Source organism: Lampetra planeri, chromosome 63 (assembly GCF_965212315.1).
Source record: "Lampetra planeri chromosome 63, kcLamPlan1.2.h2, whole genome shotgun sequence".
Classification (NCBI taxonomy): domain Eukaryota; kingdom Metazoa; phylum Chordata; class Hyperoartia; order Petromyzontiformes; family Petromyzontidae; genus Lampetra; species Lampetra planeri.
Genome location: NC_136169.1, coordinates 4,964,344 through 4,985,390, shown reverse-complemented (window position 1 = coordinate 4,985,390; position 21,047 = coordinate 4,964,344). Strand labels below are relative to the sequence as shown.

The window sequence follows — 21,047 nt, the reverse complement described above, 5'->3', positions numbered from 1 at the left end:
GGAGAGTAACTGGGTAGCTGTAGGCTAGGGAAGGGGAGTAAGGAGAAGAGAGCCGGAGGCTGTACCTCCCTAGGTTGTGTGGTTGGGCTGTTCTCCCAGTGAGTCCGGAGGACTAGTGTTATTGGAATAAAAGCGTGTGGCCTCTACGAAGTCTCTGCCTCATTCAAGAATACTACAGATGTAGATGCCACTGGTTCTTCACGTTCTGTAGATGTAGATACCACTGGTTCTTCACGTTCTGTAGATGTAGATACCACTGGTTCTTCTCATTCTGCAGATGTAGATGCCACTGGTTCTTCTCGTTCTGTAGATGCCACTGGTTCTTCACGTTCTGTAGATGTAGATACCACTGGTTCTTCGCATTCTGCAGATGTAGATGCCACTGGTTCTTCACGTTCTGTAGATGTAGATACCACTGGTTCTTCTCATTCTGCAGATGTAGATGCCACTGGTTCTTCACGTTCTGTAGATGTAGATACCACTGGTTCTTCACATTCTGTAGATGTAGATGCCACTGGTTCTTCTCGTTCTGTAGATGTAGATACCACTGGTTCTTCTCATTCTGCAGATGTAGATGCCACTGGTTCTTCATGTTCTACAGATGTAGATGCCACTGGTTCTTCACGTTCTGTAGATGTAGATGCCACTGGTTCTTCTCATTCAGCAGATGTAGATGCCACTGGTTCTTCTCGTTCTGTAGATGTAGATGCCACTGGTTCTTCACGTTCTGTAGATGTAGATACCACTGGTTCTTCTCATTCTGCAGATGTAGATGCCACTAGTTCTTCTCGTTCTGTAGATGTAGATGCCACTGGTTCTTCACGTTCTGTAGATGTAGATACCACTGGTTCTTCACGTTCTGTAGATGTAGATACCACTGGTTCTTCTCATTCTGCAGATGTAGATGCCACTGGTTCTTCTCGTTCTGTAGATGTAGATGCCACTGGTTCTTCACGTTCTGTAGATGTAGATACCACTGGTTCTTCTCATTCTGCAGATGTAGATGCCACTGGTTCTTCACGTTCTGTAGATGTAGATACCACTGGTTCTTCTCATTCTGCAGATTGTAGATGCCACTGGTTCTTCACGTTCTGTAGATGTAGATACCACTGGTTCTTCTCATTCTGCAGATGTAGATGCCACTGGTTCTTCATGTTCTACAGATGTAGATGCCACTGGTTCTTCACATTCTGTAGATGTAGATGCCACTGGTTCTTCTCGTTCTGTAGATGTAGATACCACTGGTTCTTCTCATTCTGCAGATGCCACTGGTTCTTCATGTTCTACAGATGTAGATGCCACTGGTTCTTCACGTTCTGTAGATGTAGATGCCACTGGGTTTTCTCGTTCTGTAGATGTAGATGCCACTGGTTCTTCTCATTCTGCAGATGTAGATGCCACTGGTTCTTCTCGTTCTGTAGATGTAGATGCCACTGGTTCTTCACGTTCTGTAGATGTAGATACCACTGGTTCTTCTGATTCTGCAGATGTAGATGCCACTGGTTCTTCACGTTCTGTAGATGTAGATACCACTGGTTCTTCTCATTCTGCAGATGTAGATGCCACTGGTTCTTCACGTTCTGTAGATGTAGATACCACTGGTTCTTCTCATTCTGCAGATGTAGATGCCACTGGTTCTTCATGTTCTACAGATGTAGATGCCACTGGTTCTTCACGTTCTGTAGATGTAGATGCCACTGGTTCTTCTCGTTCTGTAGATGTAGATACCACTGGTTCTTCTCATTCTGCAGATGTAGATGCCACTGGTTCTTCATGTTCTACAGATGTAGATGCCACTGGTTCTTCACGTTCTGTAGATGTAGATGACACTGGTTCTTCTCATTCTGCAGATGTAGATGCCACTGGTTCTTCATGTTCTACAGATGTAGATACCACTGGTTCTTCTCAGTCTGCAGATGTAGATGCCACTGGTTCTTCACGTTCTGTAGATGTAGATACCACTGGTTCTTCTCATTCTGCAGATGTAGATGCCACTGGTTCTTCACGTTCTGTAGATGTAGATACCACTGGTTCTTCTCATTCTGCAGATGTAGATGCCACTGGTTCTTCATGTTCTGTAGATGTAGATGCCACTGGTTCTTCTCGTTCTGTAGATGTAGATACCACTGGTTCTTCTCATTCTGCAGATGTAGATGCCACTGGTTCTTCATGTTCTACAGATGTAGATGCCACTGGTTCTTCACGTTCTGTAGATGTAGATGCCACTGGTTCTTCTCATTCTGCAGATGTAGATGCCACTGGTTCTTCATGTTCTACAGATGTAGATGCCACTGGTTCTTCTCGTTCTGTAGATGCCACTGGTTCTTCTCGTTCTGTAGATGTAGATACCACTGGTTCTTCTCATTATGCAGATGTAGATGCCACTGGTTCTTCATGTTCTACAGATGTAGGTGCCACTGGTTCTTCACGTTCTGTAGATGTAGATGCCACTGGTTCTTCTCATTCTGCAGATGTAGATGCCACTGGTTCTTCATGTTCTACCGATGTAGATGCCACTGGTTCTTCTCATTCTGCAGATGTAGATGCCACTGGTTCTTCTCATTCTGTAGATGTAGATGCCACTGGTTCTTCTCATTCTGCAGATGTAGATACCACTGGTTCTTCTCATTCTGCAGATGTAGATACCACTGGTTCTTCTTATTCTGTAGATGTAGGTGCCACTGGTTCTTCACGTTCTGTAGATGTAGATGCCACTGGTTCTTCTCATTCTGCAGATGTAGATGCCACTGGTTCTTCTCGTTCTGTAGATGTAGATGCCACTGGTTCTTCTCATTCTGCAGATGTAGATACCACTGGTTCTTCTCATTCTGCAGATGTAGATACCACTGGTTCTTCTCATTCTGTAGATGTAGATGCCACTGGTTCTTCACGTTCTGTAGATGTAGATGCCACTGGTTCTTCTCATTCTGTAGATGTAGATGCCACTGGTTCTTCTCATTCTGCAGATGTAGATACCACTGGTTCTTCTCATTCTGTAGATGTAGATGCCACTGGTTCTTCTCATTCTGCAGATGTAGATGCCACTGGTTCTTCACGTTCTGTAGATGTAGGGAGTGCTCCTAATCTCAACTTGTTACCTGTGTAATAAAAGACTTGACCACGATCTCTGGCTCAGTGTCCTATATTTGGTTCGTACTGTATTTCCCAAACGGCTGTCTCCTCTTTGCTCAGTCCCCACAGTGCTGACTCCGATGTCTTTCCAGTGTCCACCAGCAGCCCCTCTGTTGGCCTCTGTCGCTCTTGTAGCCCCCACAGCAGTTCCGCTGCTGTTACTCTCTCTCAGCCCCCCTGGCTGTAATCGCTGCAGCTCCTCTCGCTCTTGGTTACTCCGCAGCTCTGACAGCCTCGTGCTGTCTCTCTCTCTTCGTCGCTCCTGCGACTCTCTGCAGCCACACCGCTGCCTCTAACACACAGCCTTCCTGGCTGTACTCTCTGCAGCCACACCGCTGCCTCTAACACACAGCCTTCCTGGCTGTACTCTCTGCAGCCACACCGCTGCCTCTAACACACAGCCTTCCTGGCTGTACTCTCTGCAGCCTCACCACTGCCTCTAACACACAGCCTTCCTGGCTGTACTCTCTGCAGCCACACCGCTGCCTCTAACACACAGCCTTCCTGGCTGTACTCTCTGCAGCCTCACCGCTGCCTCTAACACACAGCCTTCCTGGCTGTACTCTCCGCAGCCACACCGCTGCCTCTAACACACAGCCTTCCTGGCTGTACTCTCTGCAGCCACACCGCTGCCTCTAACACACAGCCTTCCTGGCTGTACTCTCTGCAGCCTCACCGCTGCCTCTAACACACAGCCTTCCTGGCTGTACTCTCCGCAGCCACACCGCTGCCTCTAACACACAGCCTTCCTGGCTGTACTCTCTGCAGCCTCACCGCTGCCTCTAACACACAGCCTTCCTGGCTGTACTCTCCGCAGCCACACCGCTGCCTCTAACACACAGCCTTCCTGGCTGTACTCTCTGCAGCCACACCGCTGCCTCTAACACACAGCCTTCCTGGCTGTACTCTCTGCAGCCTCACCGCTGCCTCTAACACACAGCCTTCCTGGCTGTACTCTCCGCAGCCACACCGCTGCCTCTAACACACAGCCTTCCTGGCTGTACTCTCTGCAGCCACACCGCTGCCTCTAACACACAGCCTTCCTGGCTGTACTCTCTGCAGCCTCACACCACCCCGTAGCTCCCTACTGTTCTCCGGGGTTGGCTCCCGCTGGCCGACGGTGCCCCCCTCCTCTCGTTCGCCCGCGTGGCCTCACTCTTTTCCATTCACAACCCGACTGACTTCTCCTTCCCGAACCTTTCACCCACGTCACATGGCTCCACCTCCCCGTGACGTCACATCCGGAAGGTCGCTTACGCCCGCATTACACCTGTATAAAAGGCACCTGTTCACAGAAGAAATCAATAAATCAGATTCCAAACTCTCCATCATGGCCAAGACCAATGAGCTCTGCAAGGATGTCAGGGACAAGATTGTAAACCTACACAAGGCTGGAATGGGCTACAAGACCATCGCCAAGCAGCTTGGTGAGAAGGTGACAAAAGTTGGTGCGATTATTCGCAAATGGAAGAAACACAAAAGAACTGTCAATCTCCCTCGGCCTGGGGCTCCATGCAAGATCTCACCTCGTGGAGTTGCAATGATCATGAGAACGGTGAGGAATCAGCCCAGAACTACACGGGAGGATCTTGTCAATGATCTCAAGGCAGCTGGGACCATAGTCACTAAGAAAACAGTTGGTAACACACTACGCCGTGAAGGACTGAAATCCTGCACTCGCTCTCACTCACACTATCAGACTCACACACACTCACTTTCACACTCTCAGACACACACACTTACCTGGTCAATATTCTAGATATTTTTAAACTATCAATCAGAATTTGTTTAACCAAGAAAACTGTGGACCCGCTTCACCCTTCTTGGTGTCGACAGCAGATCCAGAGGCAGGAAGGCAGGCGGAATGGAAGTGGCTGAGGTGGCTTACAATCGTCATCTGCTGCTGCTGACTGCAGCCAACATCAACATAGGGAGGATAAAAATAAGCAAAGCCAGATTTGCAAAACACATAATGGCAAGCGCACTACAGATGAAGTGCTGGACCTGTTAAACGTAAAAAATTAAATGACGCAATGCTTCACAATCGACTGTCGATGTGATAAACCGTCACGGCTGGCGGTGGTGATTCGATTAAAAACATGATTAACAGTTGTTGTTTTAACGTCTAATTTGTATTTACCGTTTGTTCCGTCTCGTTAATCATAATCACAATAAAACACATTCCAAGTGATTAATAATCTACAACTCGCATCGTAACAACTGCCTGATTACTAATCTAGTATATAATTACAATAACCCCCCCCCCCCTCAAATCTCTGCACCTGATGAGTTAATGAGTTAATGATGACGTCACCCTGCTGCTGCTCTATATAAGAACGGGAGACAGAGGAGAGCCTCACCATTCTGGCGAATTGCCCGATGAGGAGGGCCCCGACCGCGGCTGGTTTGTATCTACTGTGTCTCTGCTGGTGTTGTGTCTAGTCTCGGCTCCCTGGCTGCCTGGCCAGTGGCAGCCTCGCAGGCCCGCGGGGCCATGGCGACCAAGCGATCCGGGGTGGTGAGCCAAGAGGCGGAGGATGGTGCGATGGGACGGCCTGGAGGAGGGAGACCCGCAGAGGAGAGGGACGAGGCGCGAGCGTCGACCTCGAGGCGAGCGGAGGAGGACGCCTGGTGGCAGCGGGCGAGGAAGGGAGAGGAGCCGACGAGGAGTGGGATGGTGTCGGCCAGCCCAGGAGAGGAGGCGGAGGAAGCACCGAGCTCGGCGGGCCTGCAGGCGCAAGGTGCCCAAAGCGACGCGGTCCAGGCAAGTCCTGGACCTGTGGGGGCAGGGCGACCCCAGGAGCGCGCAGGGCGGTGGCGCGGAGGTTCGGCAGGGAACTTCACCCCGCTACACGCTAAGAGGCATAACTGCGTGCGGGTGTCCTTTAAGGAGGACGTGCCAGAGGAGGTCACGATCGACAGACCGAGGTTCGTGCGGTCAGTGATGGTCGAAACTCTGAAGGTGGATCCGGCAGATCTGTTTTGCTTGATAGCCTTGCCAGGTGGCAGGGCTTTTGACGTGAGCTTTAAGACAAGCAACTTACTGCAGCGTTTTATGACTTCGTTCGAGGAGAAGGCGGGGGAACGGCCACTGTCACTGCTGAAGCTCCAACTGCTCTCTGAGCTCGATACTAAAGTGGTCACCATATTTTTGTACAACGAAGCTCTGCCAGACCACGACGTCGAGGTGTGGCTGAGGCAGCACTGCCTGGTGCTATCGGACAGTAAGCGGGTCCAAGACTCGTTAGGGATCTGGACGGGCGCCAGGCAATGGCGAGTGAGGTTGGGAACGGCAGAAGGGGCTCTGCAACACATCCCGAGCGCCCTGAACATTGGTGGCAATAGGGGCTACGTGGTGTATGCGGGGCAGCCGAAGCTCTGCAGGCGATGTGGGGGGAGTGGCCATCTGGCTGCAGCGTGCGAGGCACGGATATGTTACCGATGCAAGGCACGGGACCACGTTGTGGCAGAATGCTGCGCCCCGGCATTGTGCAACCTATGTGGGAATAAGGACCACCTGTACAGGGACTGCCCGCTGTCATACGCAAATAAGGTCCGCGCACATAGGAGCAGGGTGTCGGATGGAGAAGGGGAGGTGGCCGAGGACGGGCTGAAGCCAACGCAGCCCGGCGGGAAGATGGAGGACGGGGGTGGAGAGGTGGGCAGGCAGGGTACGCCACTGCAGGACGAGAGGGAGGAGGGGGAGATGACATCGGAGGAAGACGCGGATCCCACGGGGCGGCAGGTGGAGCACCCTGGGGACAAGGACGAGGAGCCCGTGGGAAAACCCCCCGACCCAACGGTGGTTGACTGGGCGGAGGCGGTGGAGGCGGGGGAAGACGGAGAGGAGCAGCAGAGGGAGAGCACCAGGAGGGAGAAATTCAAGAGGGTGGTGAAAAGGAAGCAGAAAGCGCCGCGTGGCCCAGCGAGGTCGACCCGCAAACGGGACCTGGAGGCAACAGACTCCTCGATAGACGCGAGGTCGTCGGAAGATGGTGCTGTGGCGGCTAAGACCAACCAGGGAAGAGGGCTGCCCAAGGAGCCTAGGAGAGGGGAACAATTGCAGGGATTGGCTGACACAAACCTGTATGAACTATTGGACGACGGGTCTGGGTAGGGAGAGACAATTCTGGGTATGGACCTTACCGTAGCATCAGTAAACGTGAGGGGAATGTGGGGCAGGGCTAGGAGGGGGGCCATTCTACATTATCTACGGTCCCTGAAAAAGGACGTTTACTTTTTACAGGAGTGCCACTTGCCATACTCCCTTGGTCGAGAGGATCTGGCTAGGGACTGGGAGGGACACTGCTTCTGGTCCGGAAGCAATGTTAATAGGTGCTCAGGAGTGGTTATCCTCCTAGGTAGAAAGAACATAGAGGTGCAGGAGGCCCGAGAAGTGGTCCCGGGACGACTCCACTATGTCGATGTTGCATATGGTGGGGCGGCGGTCCGGCTGATCAATGTGTACGCCCCCACAGGCTCTCCGGAACGTGTGGAGTTGCTAGAGAACGTGGCAGCCTTGCTGCTAACACGAAGACACATCGTCATGGGGGGTGATTTTAATTGCCCTCTAACCCTGGCGGACACGCGGCCAGTTGCCGGATGTCGAAAGTTGGACCCCTCCTCTAGGAGGCTGGGGGCTTTGGTTGGAGATTTTGATTTGATTGACGCTTACCGGTCGTTACACCCAAAGCGACCAGGGTTCACGTGGTCGAGTTGTTTGGGAACCGCACACTCGAGGATTGATTTCCTCTTTGTCTCTGCCAAGGTTAAAGTGGAGAGAGTGGAAAACGAACCTTTCTCTTTTTCTGACCATAAGATGATAGCGGGGGGGCTCAGAATCCCAGATGGGCTGAGGTTGGGAAGGGGAATCTGGCGCATGAACTCGGGACTGCTGGAGGACAAAAAGGTGGTGGAGGAATTTGTCAGGCAGTACGAGGAATGGAGGAGCCTGCGGTGCTGCTTTGGCACGATAGCTGAATGGTGGGGAATGGTGAAGGGGCGAATTAAGTCCTTTTTCCAGTCCCAGAGTAGAAGGAGGAGCGTAGGGGTTGTGTTGCGGGGATTGAATGAGAGATTGGAGGGAGCATATAAACTGATGGAACTGGGATTCCCCGTCATGGGAGAAATAAAGCAACTAAAAGATAGGATCTCTGCGGTGTGGGAGAAGCAGGCCGCGCAACTTGCATTCAGGGCTCGGGTGAAGGCGGTCGAGGAGGGTGAGCGTTGCACACGTTTTTTCTTTAAGAAGTGCAGGAAAGCGGACAACACAATCCGAGAATTGGTTTGTCCCAGGTTAGGTAGACTCAAGAACACAGAGGGGATAACGGAGGCCGCCAGGGGTTACTACAAGGAATTGTACAGGAGCAGGCCGTCAGATGAGGGGGCGCGGAGCACACTGCTAGGGGGGGTAGATAGGGTTATTGAGGCTCCAGAGGAGATAAACAAGCATATCCAGAGGGCAGAATTGGATGAGGTGGTGGGGGGATTACGTCGGCACAGTGCACCAGGTTTAGATGGGATACCGGCCGAATTCTATGTTACGTTTTGGAGTACCCTCAGGGACGACATGTGGCAGATGTATAAGGAAATTACGGAGGAAGGCCCTGTGCCAGATTCAATGACTAGAGGGGTCATAACCCTTATATACAAGGGGAAGGGGGAGCGCAGCGACCTCGGGAGCTGGCGCCCGATCACCCTGCTGAACACCGATTATAAAATCCTGGCCAAAGTTATCGCGGCGCGCCTGGGGAAGGTGGTAGGGGAGGTGGTGGGGTCGGACCAGAAGTGTGCGGTTCCGGGCAGGCGGATATCCGATACCCTCGTTCTGTTGAGGGAGGTGGTGGAAACCACTGTGGAGAGGGGTAATTCATTGGGTCTACTCAGTTTGGATCAGGAGAAGGCATTTGATAGCATCTCGCACGATTATTTGTTCGCGGTTTTGAGGCAAATGGGGGTGGGGAAACAGCTTATAGACTGGATAGGGAAGCTATATCATAAGCTCACAGGTAGCCTGCTAATAAATGGAGTCCTCTCGGAAGGGTTTCCAATTGGGTCCGGTGTGCGGCAGGGGTGCCCGATGTCGCCGGTGTTATTCATAATGTGCGTGGAGCCTTTTTCCCAGGCTGTCAGGGGAAGTCGGCTGATTAGAGGGGTGAGCATGCCAGGGTGTGCGGAACCAGCAAAAATTGCAACGTATATGGACGATGTTGTCATTTTCTGTGGGAATGTTGCTTCAGTATGGGAGGCCCTAAGACTTGCGGATAGATTATTTTTGGCCTCAGGATTAAAGGTGAATGTAAGCAAAAGTGAGCTGCTGATATTCGGTGACCCCAGGTTATTTGAGGGCCGCCCGCCAGGTATAACGGTCCAGGGTGAGGGTATCAAAATCTTAGGAGTCACGTTCTATAGGGAGGACTCGGCGACTAAGAATTGGCGGGGAAAAGAGTGCATGGTGAGAGGCAGGCTGGCTGGTTGGGCAGACAGGCGCCTCTCAATGGAAGGTAGAGTGTTAGTTTTGAGGGTGGAAATCCTCCCGGTACTCATCTACCTGGCTTACGTGTTCCCGCCAGGGGCGCAAATGGCAAAAAGGTTGGAGCGCCTGTTTTTCAAGTTCATCTGGGGGGGAGGGATGGACCGAGTGAAGAGAGAAACAATGTACAAACGTGCTGAGAACGGTGGGAGGGGGGCCCCGAATGTCGTGTGCATCCTTAACACGATTTTTGTTTGTAATACGCTGCGACTATATTTCTCCAATGGGCTCCAGGTGAAAGCCTCATATTATGTTCGGTATAGACTGGCGTGGCTCCTGAGACGGCTAAGCATGGCGTCGTTGCCGCGCAGCACCCCCCTGGCTTGGCCTCAGGGGTGGTTGTGCACCACGGTAAATGAATACATCGCGAAGTATGAGCCGGACCGGACGCGGGGGTCGTGGGTTCCCAGGGAAGTCCTGGCGGAAATGTCGAAAAAGGAGGTCTGCACAGAGGTGCCGGGTGCTCGGGGTACCCGGGCACGACAAATTTGGGAAAACGTAGCATCGGCAGCCCTGACCAAAAGGCAGCGGGACTTATCCTGGCTGGCCGCATGGGACAGGCTGGAGTGCAGACTATTTATGTGCTCCCGCAGATTGGCCCGCTCACCTGATTGCCCGAGAGGCTGCGGCCTGGGAGAGAGCGCTGCTCATGCCCTCGTACAGTGCCCATTTGCCCAGGAGGTGTGGGAGTTAAGCCGACCCCTGCTGTCCCATTTTTGCCCCGTAAAGGCCACAGCGCCTAATATGATTTGGGGGATGTTCAGGCAGAGAGCGGGTGGGGTCTGGGCTCAGGCATGGGCCGTCATAGGTGCCGTAAAAGAGGCCCTGTGGATGGCGCGCCAGAAACTGATTAAGGGCGCCTATATGTCGCCTCCCGAGGTGTGCCGACTGGCCAGGGGGCTGTTGGAGAGGGTGGTGGAGGTGGAGCGGGCGACAGCGGGCGGAGCAGCCACGGGCGCGAAGTGGCGGTGGCCGCTGCCCAAGTGCGGGATGGGCTAATTCGAAACGACCCCCCCCCCCCCTTTCGAGAATGAGTGGATGAACGCACCCCCCCCCCCCTTTTTTTTTGCGACGGTGAATTTTTTGTTTTTTTGAGTGAAGGGTGTAAAAGAGGGGAACTTGAACGCGGCGTAGCTCGGTGCGTCGGCAGTGAAGGGGATCCCCTGGTCCCGTTACGTTTGTGTGGTTTTTCCGGTCCTTTTGGCTGTACAAAGCAGAGGCCTGCTCCTGCTTGAAAGGAAATAAAAACCTTGGTGCGGTGCCTCTGTATCTCTGCTGGTGTCGTGCCAAGTCTCGGCTCCCTGGCTCCCTGGCTTCCTGGCCAGTGGCAGCCTCGCAGGCCCTCGGGGGCATGGCGACCAAGCGCTCTGGGGTGGTGAGCCAAGGTGAGCGGGCCAGTTTGGCTGCTGCAGAGGCGGAGGATGGTGAGGTGGGACTGCCTGGAGGAGGGAGACCCGCAGAGGAGAGGGACGAGGCGCGAGCGTCGACCTTGAGGCGAGCGGAGGAGGACGCCTGGTGGCAGCGGGCGAGGAAGGGAGAGGAGCCGACGAGGAGTGGAATGGTGTCGGCCAGCCCAGGAGAGGAGGTGGAGGAAGCACCGAGCTCGGCGGGGCTGCAGGCGCAAGGTGCACAACGCGACGCAATGCAGGTATGTGCTTGGATCACAAATTCGGATAATACACAATTAACCTCGGAATAAAAACGCAAAAATGCAACAATTCCAAAGAACGAAAATGTAAATATGCAATAAAGTGCCATTATCTGCACGGATAAAAGGAATCAAGATTGAAGAGTATCAGTTTAACATGTAGGCTTTCGCGACCAATATCATACATAATAGTTTTTTTTGGGTTATATCGCGTAAATATATATTTATATAAATATCTACGAGGTTAGATCGCATATTTATGTGATCTAACCCCTGACAACGACCTGTATTGTGGAAGAGTCTCTTATGGTCGTTTTACATTTTCGTAAACGTGATTCGTACAAACGGATAAGTAACGTTTGAATTATGTTAATTTGCTTAGAGTCCAAGTTAAACCTCAGTTAGAAACGATAATTGAGCACGGACGTGGCGTGAATGATGGTAACGGCTGCATTTCCCTACTATGGGATGGAAGCACAAACCTCAAACGCCGTATTGAGCGCTCTGAAGCTTTGTGTTTGTGGCACAGGATGGGACCGGGAGTCGAGTCAATTCCACAAGAGTCAGAATATTTATTTATAACTGGGGAAGGAATCTGATAAGCTATGAAGCTCTTTTTCCTTGATGCCCAGTGGGGGCGTGTCGGCAAGTTACAACAACAAACAAAACACAAACACGACAGGAGTGCGACATAGAGAAACCGGGTAAGCAAGTGGTACAATATAATTAATGTATTTATTAATGAGTTATCGAAGTCTGACTTGTCAACATTAGGCAGCAGAAAGCACAACGCAGTTACAGACCACACCAAGACAGCGCCACACAGCAGTAGCCCTCAATACAATGGCACATTGACATTGAACAATCGACGAGCAGGTAATGGTCAACGTTACAAATCACATTTGCAAGTGTGACTGTATCCAGCACGAATCTACTGCTTCAGGATCTGTGTTTGAAGGGCAGCAGGCACGGGGTAGCAGGATTAGGGGGAGAGTGAAGTGAGGTTGGGAAGGAAGTCCTCGAGGGCGGACAAAAGTTCAAGACGAGCAGCAGTCAGAATCTTTATATCCTGGGGACGGAGAGGTGAACGCGATCACTTCTAACTGAAGAAAGTCCAAGGTGGGCTTGGGCAGGATGTGGCACGACTCGACGGGATGCTGGCCAACGGTCAAGAATAATGAGCGAGTGGCAATCCAAGGGAGTGGAACGCGTTTTGGAATGCCTCCGCTGAGCAGACGGAGCGACGACATCGGTGTGACACGTTGTCCTGCCCCCATTGTCGTGCTCCCATTTTGCATGTTGTGGGTTTACCCTCCAACACACCGGTGTGCTGAACCAGTAACTAATTGGCACATTTTGTTTACTTGACAAACCTTACTAATTGGCTGTTGGGTGGTGGTGGGTTTACCGACACATCTATATTTACACTATATAAACAAACAACCTTTATTACGGACGAAATCAGGTCGTGCTCGGTACCTGGGTGAATTGTTACATCGCAAGATGGCGGGAGGTGGTCGTGGCTTTGGGGAGGCATTCGTTCAGCTGTGGACCGAGTGTGGTTGATGAGGACAATGAGTCTATTTGTTGCTGTAAGTGTCCACGATGATAAGGCACTCCGACGAGCTCTCCTTTGTGGCCAGGTCACTTCTGAAAAAGAGCGACATAGCTCGGTGAGGTTTGTGTGTGCCCTTGCTATGTGCTTTACCCCAATTACACCTGATGATGAGCGCCTGTGTTGCGTTCGCAACGTCGTTATTTATTTTAATCTGATTTTATTTTATTTGTTAATATTTTATTTCCACATACGTGACTTTACCAAAAACAACAGTATAGGTTTAACTGGTGAAGTAAAAAAAAATTCGAGTGGAATGTTTAGAAAAGCTTCACCAACTACGTTATTTCCTCTGCCCGTGGCTGTCCCGTCTCCTGTCGGTTTTGCGATGGTGCCCCTCGCTTTGCAAACGGAATCACTCCGGTCTCATCCACGTGATGCGTGCGGTGCGTTCCACTCTTTGTTCCGTGCGCGGCGTTTTGAGCCTCATTGGCATTCAGACGCCACACGTACAAGTGGTGCTGTGGCGTGTCGGTGGCTTGTGTCTGTGGTCTGAACAAGTTAATTATTTCAAACAACAAAACAATTATTTCACGGCATTAAACAGGTAATCTTAAATCTGGAATTGTATTTGCACGAATCATTGTCTCGTAAGCTGGAGGGTTTCTTTCCTGTGCGAGTCGAACAAGAAGGTTTGCCATAAATATTTCTATCAACATGACTTCCAGGGCAATCATAGCTACTCAAAGTCCAGCATAAACTGTTATTTATTTTTTGACCGAGAAATCAGCCGCATGAAAGCTGCTCCCGTCGTCTCCCAGGGGCATACAATTCTTGTCCAGACCAGCGACGGAATTCAAAATTTCGAGACCTCACAGAAGAAGACTGCAAGGCTGGAGCCAATGGAACCATTTAGTGCTCCCAATTAAGTTTTGGCTGCGAGGATGTTTCAAGTTATCTCGATCCTTATAAACATTCCCCTGCAATTGCTACTGCGTGTCCTAATGTTCCGACGGTAACATGCCTTGCGAATTACAAGACGTTAAAAACCTAACCTTTTGCATAACGGTCAATTAATCCCGATTAGCTAAAGCTACTGGCAAAGGCGTGGCGGTTCCAACAAAGTGGCTTTGGGGAAGGGGGCCACATTGAATACGCACTACAATGACAATAGTTTAAAGCGATTTGAAGCATGTTTCATTTTGGGGGGGGCAGAGCTTTGACCTCATATTTGAGGGGGGTCTGACTTTTTGTGACGCCGTGTGGGGAGGGGGTGGTCAAAAATCGTCCAAAATTGCATTGAACATAACGGAACGCGATTTTGGGGGTGGGGGGGGAGTGGGGTGGAGGTGCCCGTTGCTTGAACTAAACTAAAACTGTTATTTACCAGGTAAAGCCACCTGGGAGCTATGAGCTATTTTTCAGAAGCCACATGTGACGACCGCTCATAAAAGTGGCGTACGTCATGGTCATCTTCGGCTGGATAGAGTGTTTCCCACGCAGTGTCTGTTATGGGGGTGGTTTAACCTTGCTTCTTTGTGTGGTGGTGGTGCGTGTGGGTCGGTGGTGGTGGCGAGTCTGCGGGTCTCTGTGTGGTGGTGGTGAGTCCGCGGGTCTGTGAGCGTGGGTGTTGGTCAACTGTGCTTCTCAATGCCCGTCATTGCAAGTTGTTGAAATACACAATGTACTTTGCTGCAGTGCCCTCTGCTACCTTCAACATCAGAAGCGCATTTGAAAGCGCACGATGCAGTAACTCCTTTGTTCGGTGGTTAGCCAAAAGCCGCCGCTGCTGCGAGAATGAGCGGAGTTCGCGTGATGGTTTATGCTCCTTGACGAGATCAGCAGCGAGGTGTTGTGGGCTTTGTGTCATCGAGGCACACCCACCTGGTCTGCGTCTCCACTTGTGCCGCCGTAAGGGGCGCTCCTTACGGCGTTTTTTGTCTTTTTTCCGTTTTCGCAGAAGGGCGGGCAGCGACTTCTTCCGCTTCCTTTTTTTTACGTCCGATTCCAACCTGACGACGACAAGCGTCGAGAAGGGAGGGAATGACTGTGGCCGAGAAGACCTGACGCTTCGGGCGGAGCGACAGACCAGGTAGCTTCCACACAGCGTTACTCAACCGATGAAAAGATATTGCCGTTCGACCCAAGCGCCTCACCCTCGCTGATGAGCGTCACGCTCGGGTGGAAGTTCCCACGTCTGTCGCCGCCGTGTGCCCCGACGACTGCCGCTCCCGCTGCGTCTGCGCCGCGGGTGCCGCGGGTGCCCCTGCGGCCCTTGACGGCGAGGCTCTGTCCGAGCTGCTTGCGCCGCCAGGCGGTGCAGCACTTTGCATCGATATGCAGTTTGATGCAGCACCAGTCGCACTCGGTGATGCCAAACTTGTAGAACAGGTGGCCTGCGTCACGGTCGGCATAGTGGTGGTGGTGGAGGGAGGTTACGATTTGTGAGTATGCAATGGGACACTCCCACTCCACTCACCCCCTATCCACCACCCTCGCCCTACCCACTCCACCCACCCCACCCACCACCACCCCCCCCAACCCACTCCACTCGCCCCACTCACTCCCTACCCACCCACCCCACTCACTCACTCCCCACCCACCTCACTCACTCCCTACCCACCACCACACCACCACCACCCACCCACCCCCAACCCACTCCACCCATCCCACTCACTCCCTACCCGTCCACCCCCTCCCCCCCCCTACCCACCACCGCACCATCACCACCACCCACCCACCCCACCCACCCCACTCACACACCACCACCACCGCCGCAACTCGCAGCGGATGCCGTAGACCATGAGCCGGTCCAGCTGCTTCTTGCCGTGGTGCCCGTGACCCGACAAGTTGCTGGCGGCCTGCACCTCGCGATGGAAGAGGTGGTCCAGGAGGGTGAGCGCCATCTTCTCGGGCGTGCGGCAAGCGGCGGTCACGTGCAGCAGGTCCCCCGGGGCGATGGGGCAGCGCACGCGAAGCTCCACGTTCCACTCGTCGCCCAGCCAAGTGCCATGCGGGTAATCCTCTGCGGGGTTTTGTGGGTGAGTGGATGGAGGAGAGGGTTGGTGAGTGGGTGGGGTGGGTGGAAGGAGGAGTGGTTGTAAGTGGGTGGGTGAGTGGTTGAGTGAGTGGCTGAGTGGGTGGGTGAGTGTCACTCAGCGAGTGAGCAAGTGACCGGCTGTGCGACCGATCACGCGGCAGAGAGCCGCAGACTCAGAGACCCACAGTCTCGGTCTGATTTCTGCGTCCACCCCCCCCCCCCACCGCCAGCGCTGTGCCGGGCAAGGGCCCCGGTCTTGGTGAAGGTGCCGGAGCCGGTGGCGGCGGCCGTGGCCGCGATGGCGGAGGCGGAGCCGGTGCGCCTTCAGGCAACTTTACCGGTGACCTTTGCCGGGTTTCCTTTGCCGGGACGTGTGCATGTGTGTGTGTACGCACAGGACGAGGAGCAGGAGGATGAGGTGGTGACAGCGGCTCCGATGCCGCGCTGGTAGACGCTCATCGCTCGCCCTGCGGCAGCCAATCAGGAGACGCTGCCACGGGGGGGGGCAGCCAGGGAGTTGTGCGGGGGGGGGCAGTGTCAGCCGTGGGAACTTCCACCCGAGCGTGACGCTCATCACGCTCAACAGCGAGGGTGAGGCGCTTGGGTCGACGGATCGGTCACACAGCCGGTCACTCGCTCGCCCGCTGAGTGACACTCACCCACCCACTCATCCACTCACTCACTCAACCACTCACCTACTCGCCCACCCACCCACTCACCACCCCTCTCCTCCATCCACCCACCCACCGACAAAACCCCGCAGAGGATTTCCCGAACGGCACTTGGCTGGGCGACGAGTGGAACGTGGATCTTCGCGTGCGCTGCCCCATCGCCCCGGGGGACCTGCTGCACGTGACCGCCGCTTGCCGCACGCCCGAGAAGATGGCGCTCACCCTCCTGGACCACCTCCATCTCGAGGTGCAGGCCGCCAGTAACCTGTCGGGTCACGGGCACCACGGCAAGAAGCAGATGGACCCGCTCATTGTCTACGGCATCCGCTGTGAGTTGCGGTGGTGGGGTGTGAGTGGGGTGGGTGGGTGGTGGTGGTGGTGGTGGTGGTGCGGTGGTCGGTAGGGGGGGGAGGGTGGTGGGTGGAGTGTGTTGGGGGGGGGGGTGGTGGGTGGGTAGTGAGTGAGTGGGGGTGGTGGGTGGGTGGGGAGGGTGGGAGGGTGTGTGGGTAGGGAGAGTGGGGTGAATGGAGTGGGTGGGGGGGTGGGTAGGGAGTGAGTGGGTTGTGGGGGGTGGTGGGGTGATGGTGGGGGGTGTTGGTGGGAGTGTCCCATTGTATTCTCACAAATCGTAACCTATTCTATCAACCCTACTGTATGTCACACTGCTGTATATTTACTATACAATTACGATACTATATATTGCCTTGTACATTGTATTAAACATTACAATTTTATACTCTTTATTACTATACATTCTGCTATACCAGTTACTACTGGCAAAGACTAATTAGAGAATCCATTGAAATTGAGAGAAACAGAAATAACTTTAATCGCTCGGACAGCTACAGGCCTAGTGCGGCCTGGAAGCGTATTATTAAATAAGATACATTACAATTCCTTTATAGGGGAAACAAACACTAACTGATTAATAACGTAGCATAATCGCAATAAAACACATTCCAACTAATTACTAATCTACAACTCGCATTGTAACAACTGCCATATTACTAATCTAGTATATCATTACTAACAGGTCCCTGCGGGGTGGGCTGGTAGGAACGAATAACCAAAGAATATAAACATCATGTATTATTACACTTGTTTAGCCAGGAAAGCCCCACTGAGTGTAAAGGTTTTTGTAGGGTCCTGCCAAGTGTTTGCAGTAGGGGGCGATGCTGCTACACCGAATCGGACGATACGAAGGGAGAGTGTGAGGCCTAGTTCTAGGCTTTAGGCCTAGCTGTAGGCGTTAGGCCGCTGTGAGTTAATTTTAAATTTACCTGTTTTTATAATTCATGTAAAAGCTTTAAATGTAAATGTTTCTATTTAAAAGCATCAGGGAATGTAACATTAATAAACATAACTCCCTTGCACACACGCAGGGGAACGATACGAAGGGAGAGTTTGAGGCATTGTTCGAGGCTTGAGGCCTAGCTGTAGGCTTTAGGGCGCTGAGTTTTTTATTTAATTTCAAAGTTTTAATTAAAAGCTATCTCAGGGAATTATAAGGGAATGTTACACTTGTTTAGGCAGGAAAGCCTCAGTCTAACGGTTTTTGTAGGGTCAGGCCAAGTGTTTGCAGTAGGGGGCGATGTTGCTACACGGTCGGACGGACGAAATAATCTATTGGTGGCTGGTCCACTTTGTTCCTACCAGTATAACTCCCCCCCCCCCCCTCAAATCGTTGCGCCTGATGAGTTAATGATGACGTCACCCTGCTCTGCTGCTCTATATAAGAACGGGAGATGGAGCAGAGCCTCACCATTCTGGCGAATTGCCCGATGATGCTGGATGCAATTACCAGCGAAACGTCGTACTCAAAAATTGTAAATGTTGTGGTTTCACGCTTCAACACACCGGTGGGCGAAAGCAGTGAACTATTTGTCTTTTGTCAACGTGACTTTTATTTACTGATTGGCTGTGTCGGGTGGTGGAGGGTTACGACACATTTATAAATAACGCGATCTAACCCAAAAACGTTGATTATGAATATTGGTCGCGAAAGCCTACGTGTTGAACTGATGAGAACGATGATGAGCCCAATACGCTTCACGTGTTTTTTAAATATTTTTCAAGGAAGGCTTGGATCACAAATTCAGATAATACACAATTAACCTCAGAATAAAAATGCAACAATTCCAAAGAACGAAAATGTAAAAATGCAATAAAGTGCCATTATCTGCACGGATAAAAGGAATCAAGATTGAAGAGTATCAGTTTAACATGTAGGCTTTCGCGACCAATATCATCCATAATAGTTTTTTTGGGTTATATCGCGTAAACATATATAATTATATAAATATCTAAGGGGTTAGATCACGTAAATATGCGATCTAACCTCGGACAACGACCTGTATTGTGGAAGAGTCTATGGTCGTTTTACATTTTCGTAAACGTGATTAGTAGAAACAGACAAGTTACGTTTGAATTATGTTAATTTGCTTAGAGTCCAAGTTAAACCTCAGTTAGAAACGATAATTGAGCACGGACGTGGCGTGAATGATGGTAACGGCTGCATTTCCATACAATGCGATGGAAGCACAAACCTCAAACGCCGTATTGAGCGCTCTGAAGCTTTGTGTTTGTGGCACAGGATGGGACCGGGAGTCGAGTCAATTCCACAAGAGTCAGAATATTTATTTATAACTGGGGAAGGAATCTGATAAGCTATGAAGCTCTTTTTCCTTGATGCCCAGTGGGGGCTTGTCGGCAAGTTACAACAACAACAAACAAAACACAAACACGACAGGAGTGCGACATAGAGAAACAGGGTAAGCAAGTGGTACAATATAATTAATGTATTTATTAATGAGTTATCGAAGTCTGACTTGTCAACATTAGGCAGCAGAAAGCACAACGCAGTTACAGACCACACCAAGACAGCGCCACACAGCAGTAGCCCTCAATACAATGGCACATTGACATTGAACAATCGACGAGCAGGTAATAGTCAACGTTACAAATCACATTTGCAAGTGTGACTGTATCCAGCACGAATCTACTGCTTCAGGATCTGTGTTTGAAGGGCAGCAGGCACGGGGTAGCAGGATTAGGGGGAGAGTGAAGTGAGGTTGGGAAGGAAGTCTCCGAGGCGGACAAAAGTTCAAGACGAGCAGCAGTCAGAATCTTTATCCTGGGGAAATCCGATGACCTGTGAAGCTCTTTGTCACAGATCTCCTAATAACAGGACCCTGCGGGGTGGGCTGGTAGGAATAATACTAATACCGGTACAGGGATATCGACCGGGTATAGAGGAGTTAAAAAGAAAATGATTTGTGCATGGGGGGTGAGCGATGACGTCCACACCCCCCTCCCCACTGACTTGCGCGGCCACAGAGCAAGGATTGCAACAGGCGATGTCATTGGCTGTGCCGGATGCGACGGCCATCTTGTTAAAACTGTTATGTACCAGGTAAAGCCACCTGGGAGCTACGAGCTATTTTTCAGAGGCCACATGTGACGACCGCTCATAAAAGTGGCGTACGTCATGGTCATCTTCGGCTGGATAGTGTTTCCCACGCAGTGTCTGTTATGGGGGTGGTTTAACCTTGCTTCTTTGTGTGGTGGTGGTGCGTGTGGGTCGGTGGTGGTGGCGAGTCTGCGGGTCTCTGTGTGGTGGTGGTGAGTCCGCGGGTCTGTGAGCGTGGGTGTTGGTCAACTGTGCTTCTCAATGCCCGTCATTGCAAGTTGTTGAAATACACAATGTACTTTGCTGCAGTGCCCTCTGCTACCTTCAACATCAGAAGCGCATTTGAAAGCGCACGATGCAGTAACTCCTTTGTTCGGTGGTTAGCCAAAAGCCGCCGCTGCAGCGAGAATGAGCAGAGTTCGCGTGATAGTTTATGCTCCTTGACGAGATCAGCAGCGAGGTGTTGTGGGCTTTGTGTCATCGAGGCACACCCACCTGGTCTGCGTCTCCACTTGTGCCACCGTAAGGGGCGCTCCTTACGGCGTTTTTTGTCTTTTTTCCGTTTTCGCAGAAGGGCGGGCAGCGACTTCTTCCGCTTCCTTTTTTTTACGTCCGATTCCAACCTGACGACGACAAGCGTCGAGAAGGGAGGGAATGACTGTGGCCGAGAAGACCTGACGCTTCGGGCGGAGCGACAGACCAGGTAGCTTCCACACAGCGTTACTCAACCGATGAAAAGATATTGCCGCTCGACCCAAGCGCCTCACCCTCGCTGTTGAGCGTGATGAGTGTCACGCTCGGGTGGAAGTTCCCACGGCTGCCACCGCCCCCCCCCCCCCCTCGTGGCGGCATCTCCTGATTGGCTGCCGGAGAGCGAGCGAAGAGCGTCCACCAGCGCGGCATCGGAGCCGTTGTCACCACCTACACCCCTCCCCTCCTCATCATCCTCCTCCTGCTGCTCCTCGTCCTCCGCTCAAGCGCCCGCGCTTCCAGATCTTCGCCGGCACCAGCAGAGGTGACGGATGACGCCAGCCTCAGGGTCAGAACCGTCGCACGGCAG

The 21,047-nt window shown here is 52.2% G+C and overlaps 2 long non-coding RNA genes across 2 annotated transcripts; both read right to left on the bottom strand.

Annotated features, from left to right (window-relative positions):
- Positions 1 to 12,028: 12,028 nt before the first annotated feature.
- LOC144736821 (uncharacterized) lies at positions 12,029 to 15,028 on the bottom strand. The gene is made up of 2 exons (XR_013588831.1): positions 14,752 to 15,028; positions 12,029 to 12,962 (listed from the first exon to the last, which is right to left on the bottom strand). It is a non-coding gene; the product is annotated as an uncharacterized LOC144736821 (long non-coding RNA).
- A 3,593-nt stretch (positions 15,029 to 18,621) lies between these two features.
- LOC144736827 (uncharacterized) lies at positions 18,622 to 20,809 on the bottom strand. The gene is made up of 2 exons (XR_013588832.1): positions 20,755 to 20,809; positions 18,622 to 20,610 (listed from the first exon to the last, which is right to left on the bottom strand). It is a non-coding gene; the product is annotated as an uncharacterized LOC144736827 (long non-coding RNA).
- Positions 20,810 to 21,047: the final 238 nt, after the last annotated feature.